The sequence below is a fragment of the Apodemus sylvaticus genome, chromosome 4, assembly GCF_947179515.1.
Source record: "Apodemus sylvaticus chromosome 4, mApoSyl1.1, whole genome shotgun sequence".
In the NCBI taxonomy this organism is placed as follows: Eukaryota; Metazoa; Chordata; class Mammalia; order Rodentia; family Muridae; genus Apodemus; species Apodemus sylvaticus.
Window position 1 is genome coordinate 21,804,792 of NC_067475.1, and position 6,805 is coordinate 21,811,596.

Genomic DNA, 6,805 nt, shown 5'->3' on the forward strand with positions numbered 1-6,805 from the left:
AAGGGATTACACATGAAGACCTACATCTGTGCGATCAGGATAGAATATAAGTGTACCCTGAATTATAGTATGCTCTGGTTGGAACTCAGACAGGCCCTTAGTACACACCTTTAATCCCAAACAATGTTGTTAAATTGATGGGCAAAGTGATAAATCGTAGGAAGATTTGATAGAATGAGTCAGAGATAGGAGTTCAGGCAGAGACAGTTGGGAGTTCATTCAGTTGAGAGGCAGTGCACAGGAGTTGAGTTCCTGGCAATTCAGTTGGTGATGGTTCTGTTTGTGGAGTTCAAAGGCAGTTCTTACTGGGACAGTTTTATAGAGACAGGCTGCAGAGAAAATAAACAAGACATAGATGAAGACAGAATGATCCAGAGAATGAAAAGGAGCAAGAAGGTGAGGAAAGATTGCTAGAGCTAGTTTGAAGCAAAGTAGAAATATTCAATCAGAAGCCAAGAGTACCAATTTGAGTCAGGTATCTTGGAGTTTGGGCCTGAGCAGCTGAGTTAAACCAGCCAGCTAGAGTTCAGAAAGAACACTAATAAAGGTGCAGGAACTTATTCAGCAGTAATCGTCTGAGATAATTGATATAAAAGTAAATTATAGTCACTGAATGTAATTGTAATTGTCATCTCAGAGACTTACTGTTGAATAACTGCACCCTTTCCAGCTCTTTCTGTGCTCTCCAATTCAACAGTTCTGGCTCAACCTCCTCTTCAAGCTAACTGCTTCAACCTGGCTTCTCTAAACTTCTGACTACATTGCTCTGCTTGGTTTCAAACCTACTCTGTCAATTTGTTCTAATCTTCTGGCTCTTTCCTTTTCTCTGGATTTAAATGCTTCTGCACAAACTCAGGAGTGAACTCAACTCCAAGGCACTATACTCAATCAACTGCATTGCACCAAACTCAATTCCATTCAACTGAACTCAACTGACTACAGAACTGATTGATTCTCCCTGAACTGAGCTTAATTAGCTTCCTTTCCTGTGCTGAGAGTTGGGTACAACCCAGATCTAACTCATTCTGTTAAATCTTCTGATTTCTCACTTTGACTGCCCCTCAATTAAATGCCACACTCACACATGACTGCCTCCTTCTATAAACTAACCTTACCTACATTGTTTGGGGTTAAAAGAATGTACTAAAGGCATGTCTCTATTCCAACCATATCATATAGACATAAAGGGTCTTTGGATGTGATCCCTTGTCAGAGCAGCCATGTTTCTGGATTGAAGTCGTCTAAAAATTCCATAAGGCAAATAAAAGTACTTTTACTTTTACCAATACTAGAAAGTGAAAAATAGTTAATTCCATTCATTTGAAATATTCCTCAGCCCAGATGGTGATTGGGCCACAGTGTGTGTCAGGTGGTTCCACCATGTCAAAGGTGTCTTTTAAAATCGTGTTGACATCGAACCCACAACTATGGTAAAGTTCTGAGTGGTCCTGAATGCACACCTTTCACAGCAGTGCTAAAGTTTTCAGCAAAAGAATTTTAAGTTCCTGCAGCTACAAGTGTGAGTATTACTAATGATGGAATAGGAATAAATCCTGTACAGACTGCTGGAATATTTTTACTGAAGCATGGCTCAGAGCTGAGAATCATTCCTAAAGACGGAGTTGGAAACTGCATATATATCCTTCTTGGAATACACAGCCTTTCAGAATAAATACTGGTATTTGTTGCTGTACAATTAAGATCAGGCATTAACAATGAAATGAAAGCACCAAGAATCAACAGAACAAGGAAAGCTGATGCTTGTCTGTTCTTTTTCTTTTTCTTTTTCTTTTTATTTCTTTTTATTTATTTTTTTTGTCATGGAAAGAGGGAACACCCTTGAGTGGAGGGTACCACACCTAGGTCACATGATGGTGACTGCTGCCTCACCAGGAAAAGAGAATACCTCTGTGACAAATGGACTGTGCTTTAAAAACAAAAACAGAAAAACTGGAGGATGAGTGCTAATTCTTTTCAGGAGCATTTGAAAATCAAAATTCCCAGAATCGGATATAGTTTCTAATTTTGAAATTTAAAAAGATAATTGATCGTGGAGGCATTTGGCTTGACAGTATCTCCTAGTTAAAAGTTTAAATTATATAATTTGTGATGAACTTAATAGATATTTGAATGAAAAGTTAAATTTATACAAAACCAAACATTAAATTATATTATCTAACCATTATAAGTTGCTATTATGCATCAAATAACTTTGATAGAGATCTTCTAAAATCAAGTGTGTCATGGTGGGAACTGACAGTACAGTATATTAGGTATATTATGAATTCCATGATAAATAATAAAGCTTTATGACAGACGGAAAGAAATGTCCCTCAAGAGCATATCTATAAATATAAAAAGCATACTAATATTTCTTGGTACTGTTAGACGGGAGTGATGAGAAGTGATTTTTAACTCATACAGGGTTTCTTTCAGGAGGATGATATTGCCGGACTAATTTGCAGAATTAGTCCATGGTACTGATTGTTCATGGTTATGATTGTCATATGTTCATAACCTAGAGCTTTTCCCTTTCAGCTTGCTCTTGAGATGGTCTCTCCATTCTTCCAGACTCTTGTCTTCAGAAGTTCTGACCTGACAGATTGGTACTTGAAAGTACTGTCTTATTACATTATCCTCCATTTTTATATACAGGTGTCTGTTAGTAAAGAAGGCTTATCTTGACTCCAACTAAGAAAATGAAAAATGCAATTGCATTTTTTTAAAGTTAAAATTATGGAGTGAGTGATATGTTAGAAAAATATGAACATAGAAACAAATAAATAATCGTGAATACCCTTTTTCGCCTATGAAACAGAAACTGCCACTGAAAATCCATTGATAGGAAGGTTATTTTTATGCTCACTATAGAGGTCCACCCTTCAAGATTACCTTGAATTACTCTCTGGCTACCTCATTGTGTAGCTCTAATCCCACGTGTAAGATGATACACGTGGCATAGGTGATGGTGCGATGTCTCTAAGACTATAAAGATGCTTGTGTTTCTTTTTTTGTTCAGTATTATATCAGTCTCCCCACTAAAACATATCACAAGGTGACAATTACAAACATTTCGTAGGACATGTGACAGACATTGGAAGGAACTGAGAAGCTGATCCTGCACCCCAAATGAAAACTTTGAATAAGAGAAGCCTGGCATAACAGTTTCATCTGACAAGACACCATAAACTAGAAATAAGCTAAGCTACTGAAACATTCCTCATCCACACACGCTATGGAAAATATTTATTTAATATTTCTTTTGTTAATCTGCTCAGCTTGGGGTTGTCTCATAGACACAGATTAATCTGAGAACTGATTGTAGGTGATAAGAATTCACACTACTTGAATTCTTCATCAAATTCCTTGTATTTAAATGTGTGAATTTGTATGCTTAAATGTATAATGTTTTCTATACCTCATAAAATGTGTTATACAGTATTGCATATACACATATATGTATCCTGTTAGGAAAAGAGTTATAGGAGGAAAGATCACAGACTTCAGGGTGTTTCCAGTGCACTAGGTTTCCACGCTGCCCCTGAAATGCACTGCCCACTTCCCAGTTCCAGTTATCTTTTCCTGTACTTTCTCCTTCTATCCTTTCCCTGGATTTGATCCCTTCTGCAGATGCAAGGTATTTGTTCACATTGTGAGTCCCATGACTGTGTTACTTCCTGAAGAAAACAAAAACAAAAACAAAAATGAAAACTCAAACAAAACAAAGAAAAAATAATGTTTCTTGTTTTTGTGGTGTGGCCCACCTTTTGCACATACTGTAAGGATCTGTGATTTGCAAAGAATTATGCTCCAGACTCAAATAGTATGCAACAGAAAAGAGTGTTTATTCGTCAGAAAACCTGAGTTCAGTGGTCCACATACATCTGGATGGAAGACAGAGGTGTGGATTTGCAGGGCCAATTTACAGTCTGTTAGGAAAGGAGTAGGTGACGTTTACCTTTCTTTTCCTTGATTGTTTGGTTCTGTCTGCAGGGTTATAGGTGCCTTCGTGATTTGTTAAGGCTTGGAGGGATTCGGGGGACTTTTGCTGATTGACTAAACTTGGATAAGGCTAGGTAGTAGGGCAGCTTCCTTAATTGTTGTCTAGGATGAGTGGTTTTTCCTGGAATTGACTTGTTTTGGGCTTTTCCAGTTCTGGGAAACATAAAGTTAGGCCTATTCTCCCAAACTGCCAGTTTGCAGCCTGTCATGAAGTCATCCTGGCTCTGGCTACCTCTATACTCTCAATACCTTTACTCCTTCTGACTGGAATACAGGACATGACTTATCACATGCTTTTAATCCCAAACAATGAAGGTAAAGTTAGTTTGTACAAGGAAGCACCCATGTTTGAATATGATGTCTAATAGTAGACAAAGTGAGGAATCAGAGAAAGATTTGACAGAATAGGATATGCCCAACTTTCATGAGAAGAGAAAGGGAAGGGAAGCTTTGAAGGGGAGAACAGAAGGAGGAGGAGAAGGAAGACAAGTTGAAGGCAGTTTTACACAGAGAATTTTAGAGACAGATTGAATAGAAAACAAACTAGACACAGGTAAAGACAAAACAAGCCAAAGAATGTGAAGGAGCCAGAAGCTTAGAACAGATTGCCAAAGTTAGTATAAAACCAAGCCCAGAGAAGACAGACTGAGTCAATCAGTATGGAGAGGAGTTTGAGGCACAACAGCTAAGTGGAACCAGCCAGCCAGAGATCATAAAGAACTATCCCTGCATCAAGCCCCAGAGGCTGAAAACATTCTGGGTCCAGATTAAATTGTATGGAGGCCAGAAGCTTCCAATATTAGGCCTAGGTTAGCAGCCCAAGGCAGTAAGCCTTGGAGATGACAATTTCATCTAGTAATAAAAGTTACATTTACATCTGCTCCTCTTCTTACCCTCCCTCTCTCCACCCAAAACATCTATTCTATTTCCTTTTCCCTGGAAGATTCATGCTTCCCACCTGGAGCCCTTCTGCACCTAACCTCTCTGAGTCTGTGGATTATGACTTGATTATATTTCATTTAACATCTAATATCCACTTATAATTGAATACAAAGTATATTTGTCTTTCTGGGTCTGCGTTACCTCACTCAGGATGATATTAGTTGTATCCATTTGTCTGAAAATTTTGTGATGCCATTTTTAAAAGCTGAGTAATACACTATGGTGTAAAGGAACCACTTTTTATGTATCCATTCTTTGGTTGAGGATTATCTAGGATGTTTTCAGTAGAGTAGTTCTTTAAAAAAACAAAAAATGGTAGAGAAACTAGGGAATAGTTTTGATGAGCGTGGTAGAGTAAATGTACTTCCTACCAATTGATTAAATTCATTAAGTAAATAAAAGAAAAGCAACTAAAACATCTAAACTGGGATATACTCAAAAGAAAAATAATTTACATTAAATAGAATTTGGCTGATTAGGTTTTTTTTTTTTTTTTTTTTTTTTTTGGATTTGGGTTTTTCGAGACAGGGTTTCTCTGTATAGCCCTGGCTGTCCTTGAACTCATTCTGTAGACCAGGCTGGCCTCGAAATCAGAAATCTGCCTGCCTCTGCCTCCCAGAGTGCTGGGATTACAGGTGTGTGCCAGCACCACCCAGCTAAATAGAATTTAATGTACACTTTGTAGTTCTTTTTTTAAATCTATTTTTATTTTTTACTTATTCACTCAACATCCCACTCACTGCCTCCCTCCTGGTCACCCCCTGCTAGAATCCTCCTCCCATCCCCCATCCCTTCTCCTCTGAGTGGGTAAGCACCTCCCCTCCAGGTATTCCTGACCCTGGCACTTCAGGTCTTTGCAAGGCTAGCAGCTTCTTCTCCCATTGAGGCAAGACAAGGCAGCCTAAGTAGAAGAACATATTCCATGGTCAGACAACAGCTTTTGGGATAGCTCCTGCTGCAGTTGTTCAGGACCCACATGAAGTCCAAGCTGCATATCTGCTACATATGTGTGGGGCGTCTAGGTACAGCTCAAATATGTTCAGTCTCTGAGAGCCCCAAGAGTCTAGATTAATGACTCTCTTGGTCTTTCTGTAGAGTTCCTATTCCCTTCGGGGTCTGCAGTCCCTCTTCCTAGTTTTCCATATGAGTTCCCAATCTCCATCCACTGTTTGGCTTTGGGTGTCTGTATCTGAGTAAGCTGCTTACTGTTAAGAGTTTTGAATAACACTGAATAGAGGTTTGGGATGGAGTTAAACTAAACTATATAAACAAGAGCTTTAGTTTAATAATCTACAATCACTCTTCTGTGCTTCACAAACAATGGGAGGCCTCAATATTCAGAAATAGACACAAATTAAGATATTACCTCAATAATATACAAAATGTAATTGTCAAGTGTACATGTGATTCGCTGCTAGTATAGGGGTTCTGACATTGTTGAAATTTTATGGGGATTGCATTTATTCTGTAGATAGCTTCTGGTCAAGAGAATTTTAACAATATTAATCCTACCAAGCAATGACCATTGGAGACCTTTCTATTTTCTGTTATCTTCTTTAATTCCTCTCTTCGGTGACTTAATGTTTTCATTGTACAAATATTTCATTTCCATGGTGTGTTGGTTTGTTTATGCATGGCTCAGGGAGTAGTGACACTATTAGAAGCTATGGCCTTATTAGAGTAGGTGTGGCATTGTTGGAGTAAGTGTATCACTGCGGACATAGGCTCTTAACACCCTCCTTCTAGCTGCCTGGAAGCCAGTCTTCTCCTAGCTGCCTTCAGAGTAGGAGGTGGAACTCTCACCTCCTCCAGCTCCACGTCTGCCTAAATGCTGTCACACACCCACTTTGATGAAAGTAGA

General features: G+C 38.6%; 1 pseudogene; it reads left to right on the forward strand.

The window, feature by feature from the left end:
* Positions 1 to 1,380: 1,380 nt before the first annotated feature.
* LOC127682498 (ubiquitin-fold modifier 1-like) lies at positions 1,381 to 1,672 on the forward strand (annotated as a pseudogene).
* The last annotated feature ends 5,133 nt before the right edge of the window (positions 1,673 to 6,805 follow it).